This window comes from Tachypleus tridentatus, chromosome 11, assembly GCF_004210375.1.
Source record: "Tachypleus tridentatus isolate NWPU-2018 chromosome 11, ASM421037v1, whole genome shotgun sequence".
NCBI classification, from domain to species: domain Eukaryota; kingdom Metazoa; phylum Arthropoda; class Merostomata; order Xiphosura; family Limulidae; genus Tachypleus; species Tachypleus tridentatus.
In genome coordinates, this window is record NC_134835.1 from 93,059,631 (window position 1) to 93,065,203 (window position 5,573).

Sequence of the window (5,573 nt, forward strand, 5' to 3'; positions counted from 1 at the left end):
CAAAGATTATGGTGTTGCACTGATTGAAGAAAAAGATATAATCTTTCATGGGTCGAATGAATAAAAAATTTTCTAATGAATCAGGTTGCATTTTAATATCTTCTTTAATAACAAAGAAGCGTAATAATGCCCTTATTATGACGTGTTCTGCTTTAAATAATATTGGTAGAAATTACGGTGGATGGATAGCAAAACCTTCCTAGTTTTAAATTAATACATCACATTCAATAAAAATAAGGAAACACTTAAAAATAATCACAATATGTAAATTATTAAACTCAAATGTTTTGAATATAAGTAGCATATTTATACAGTTATTTGCTTAAACTCTTGTTATAATGACTGAAAAAAGAAATGCTAATTTGAACTGCTCTGAATAAAATCTCCTCAGAGTCAATATAAATTCAAGACACAATACATGAAAACGTTCAGATTTCATAAATTTGTCTTCAAGTTTAAAAGTCCCCTTGTGGATCAGAGGTATGTTTGTTGATTTCAAACACTAAAATCTGGCATTCGATTGCTTCTGACAGACAGAGCTTCGAGAGCTCATTGTGTGACTTTGAGCTAAAACAAATTAAAAATATACCAGTCGATTTGCAATCAAATTAATGTCACTTGGGGACACTGAGGTAGAAAAAGTGAGCAAAACATTTGTGTAAATTATTTTGTTCTAACATCTAGTTTATAGGTAAAGCTGTTAAACTGAAAAAGAAAATTTTACATTTTACAAACGTCTTAAGCTTGTATATTATCGTGGTTTGTTTTTATAACAGACGCAAATAAATCAGTACAAGATTGTTAAGATAGTGAAATTTGCAATACACGTGTTATACGTATACTCCACAACAGCAGTTGTAGCAAAGCTACTCCAGGGCTATCTGCGCTAGCCGTTCCTAATTTAGCAGTGTAAGACTATAGGGAAGGCAGCTAATCATCACCACCTACCGCCTACTCTTGGGTTACTCTTTTACCAACGAATAGTAGGATTGACCGTCACATTATAACGCCCCCACAGCTGAAAGGGCGAGCATGTTTGGTGCGACCAGGATTCGAACCTGCGACCCTCGGATTATGAGTCGAACGCACGCTTGGCCGTGCCAGGCCAACTTACAAATATATCTTCTATAAATCGTCTGCTTTTAATTTTCTTATAATTGAAAAAAAAACAAATAACATAGTAATCATTATACACATTTATATATTTCACCCAGTCCCATTACATCCTCTGGAGGATAAATGATAAGCGTGTGAGCTTACATTTCTAAAATACAGGGTTTGATTATCCTTGGTGGACAGGGCACAGGTAGCCCATTTTTTAAAGTTTTGAACTACGAAAACACTAACAAAGCTTTCATTAAAACCAAGCTGCTCACTTGATTAACCAGATTTTGACTTTCAAATATAATTAATATGTTTCTCTTTTGTTCTTGATGTCGGGAGCGGGAGAGAGCAAATATAAGAGCTTACAACTAAATAATACTTGTACAAATTACACTTCTCAGATTACAACAAAATAGGTTTCTTCTTTGAGATATACCAATTTACCCTAGATATAATAACAGCTTTTATAAGTATCCGTCACGAGAGCGTAGATGATGGATGGGACCTTCTTTCGGAAGGAATAACACGAGTGTGCCACACAAACACACACACGGGTGCGGATATTATCACTTTGTGTCAGATACATGAAAGAAATTTTCTAACTATTTTTCATTAACAATTCTTATAATAGAGTAATAATTATTGGCAAGTTTCATTTGTTTCTTTCTGTTTAACCCAGACCCAATACACCTACAGTGTATATATCTTACTTATAGTGATAATAGTACAAAATTACTAATACATAGTGGAGTTTGTATGATATTTAACGATAAACTAACTATACAGCCGTCTTATAAATACATTTTTACTTCAAGTGGTTTTCTCCTCATCATGAATACAACCCATACAGCCATTTTACTGGTTTTAGCTTCGTGTCTAGCACGTATAGTAATAGGTTCTTGTATAGTTTTTTTAATGCTATATGTTTGTTTGGTATTTTAGACATAGAATTCCTAGTTTAAATACAACAAATAAATTTAATATTTAAAAAATGTCTTTAGATTTTTTATGGTTTTTGTTTTGGTGAACTCTCAAAAAGTCAGCGTTTCTGTCAGCATCTTTTTATTTCAAACAAATTTTAAAACAATTTTTGTTTTATTTTCTGATTGTCTGTTCAAAGAAAATTAATTTTCTTAGAAACGAAAATCTTTCACCTCTGACATCTCTTTAATAACGATTGTGTCCATTGTTCTCCAAACAAGTCTTACAATACAATTGTCACGTATGTTTCTTAGCCCTGGAAAGTTAACAAGTGACTACTTATACACGATGGCGGTTACGACTAAGACAGTTAACACCTTAATAAACACGTTTCTATACCCGTGGATTTCCTTCCATGTTATGAGCCGGTCTGTTTTCGTAGTTAAAAGTAACGAAGTTGTTTGTAGATGGTTTAAACAAATCTAATGACAGCTGAATGTTTATCTTACTATTAATATTTACATGTATACATGATTAGATATACCACATAGATACGCGTTTATTATTTATGTTTCATTTACAGTTCGTATATGTATTATCACTCATGAGACATTATGGACTCACAACCAAATAACGTGATTTTAAGTGGTTTTCTTTCTCTCTCTGTTTTCGTATTCATCATGTCTATCAATAACTGGTCTGTTTCATTAGACCAAGCAATTGTATAACACGTAATATAATTTTCGTGCTATAGTTTGTAAGGTAGATGCTAAGGAGGATCTCATTTCTTATATGGAATAAGAAAAGTCTACTTCCTGAATTACCTAGATTCTTCTTTTGTAGGTTATATTGGTGTTTAAGCCTATTTGGTTTCTTAATATCATTAACAATATCCGTGGTTCATGTTTATAAAATGTTTACATAATAATATCAAGAAGCTAATTGATAGGCCTTTTTAAAAAATGCTATGAAAACAACTGCGCTCCCCACCTTCACCTCCATATTTCTCGTTGAACGATATATGTGAAATGATACTTTTTATACACCTTTGATTTCAAACAGCAGTTAAAAAAGCAAGAAAAAAGAACGTTCGCAGTTATCTAGTTTTTATAACAAATATTAGACGTTTTGGTTTTCCAATATATTGCCGTCTTCAATGTTAAGAATGCAACTTTTAAAGTAGCATGAAGTTATATATACATATAAATATCTGTATTAGATACGCATACATACATATATATATATCAAATATAGTTACGACAGAAAGTGTTCGTACCCCTGCGTCCCGAGTGGTTTTTTGCCCATAACTTAAAAAATAGCACGATTAGGCTAATAGAAGTATGACATATTATAAATATTATGCCAACACACATCTACATAATTTTTATGTAAATTAAACGACAAATAAACTGTTTATAAATAAATAACCAAAAATAGGAGGAGCAGAAAGTGTTCGTACAGTTCAGAACGTAAAAAACTGATATTCCCGTAAAAAAAATGTTTAGTTTAGCGAATAAACTACATTATACCATTCGCAACTAAACACTGGGCTCATAATTATTGGAATTTAGCCAGCAAAACATTTACTTCCGGCAATTTAGCGCCGTCTTCGTCATTATCTGCTTGGTCATCATGGCGAACAGGAAACAACTGTCCAGTGATTAAAAAAAAAAAAAACGAATTATTTTAAAATACAAGCCTCGTGTGTCTCTTTCTGGTATTGCTACACAACTTAATGGGCCGAAATCTACTGTTCAAAGCATAATTGCCAAGTTTAAGCTTACAGGATCAACTGCTAACCTCCCTCGTTCCGGATGTCTCACCAAAATTCCAGAGAGAACCAAGAGGAAGGTTCTCAGAGAAGTTAGTAGGAGCCTTCGTTTAACACGTAATGACATACAGAAACTGGTAAGGGAAACTGTGGTTGAAGTAAGCACCTCTACAGCTAAAAACATATTATGCTCTTCTGGGTTCAAAGCATGCCGTCCTCGTAAAACTCCATATTTAAAGCCTGTTCATTTAGAAGCACGATTGAGATATGCAAGAAAGCATGTAGATAAACCCTTTACCTATTGAAAGAGTATTCTTTGGTCAGATGAGACTAAAATCGAACTTTTCGGCCACAGTGATGTTCGTTATATTTTCCGTAAGAAGGAGGAACGAAATCTTCCAAAGAACACCGCCCCTACCGTTAAACACGGAGGTGGCTCGATCATGCTATGGAGTTCCTTCAGCTCTTCTGTTGTAGGCAGCCTTCACCATCATGAAGAAAGAAGAGTACGTTGATATATTATCACTTATATCAAGAATAATGCTCGGAACTTGAGGCTTGGGCGTCGTTAAATCTTCCAGCACGACAATGACCCTAAGCACACATCGAAATATGTGCAATCCTGGTTGCAGAGGAACCATATAAGCGTTCTGGAGTGGCCATCGCAGTCACCTGATCTCAACCCAATTGAAAACGTTTGGCATGAGTTGAAGACCAGGTTTAATCAGCGTCATTCGAAAACTTACAAGAGTTGGAGGCCTTCTGTAAAGAAGATTGGAAGAGAATACCAGTCGCGTACTGTCAAACGATCATGGAGGACTATGAGGAGAGATTGCGCCAAGTAATTCACCTGAATTAAAGTAAACGCACGAACACTTTCTGCCCCTCCTATGTTTGGTTATTTGTTTATAAACAGTTTATTTGCCGTTCAATTTACATAAACGTTTATGTAGATGTGTGTTAGTATAATATTTATAATATACCATACTTTTATTATCCTAATCATGATACTTTTTAAGTTATGAGGAAAAAACTACTCACGACACAGGGGTAGGAACACTTTCTATCGTAATTGTAAGTTATACATATATATCTATATTGGGTTTGGGGGAAGATTATGTTAACCAACTATTTTTAGAAGCTTAAAATATAATTAATTTTGGTTTTTAAACAGTTTAGATCATTAAGCATAAGGTCCCATTCAAAGAACGCACTAAGTGTAGCTTCAGAATAACAAGTTTAAAGAATAAAGAGTTTGTTGTATTATAGTAGACAACACAGAAAACGTCTCTCAATTAGCAACACACCAGTAGTGCTTCTAAACATTAGCAGTAGCATACCAGTAGCATTTCTCAATATTAGAAGCACATCTGTAGCGTCTCTAAATATCAGCAACACAACAGTAGCATCTCTCAATGTTAGCAACACACCAGTAGTGTCTCTAAATATTAGCAGCACACCAGTAACACCTCTCAATATCAGAAATACATCACTAGCGTCCTTCAATATTAGGAACATACCAGTAGCATCTCTCAGTATTAGTTACACATTAGTAGTATCTCTTAATATTGGCAACACACCAGTAGCATCTCTCAGTATTAGTTACACATTAGTAGTATCTCTTAATATTGGCAACACACCAGTAGCATCTCTCAATATTAGCGACACACCAGTAGTATCTCTCAATCTTGGCAACACACCAGTAGAATTACTCAATAATAGCAACACACCAGTAGCATCTCTCAATATTAGCAACACACCAGTAGCATCTCTCAAT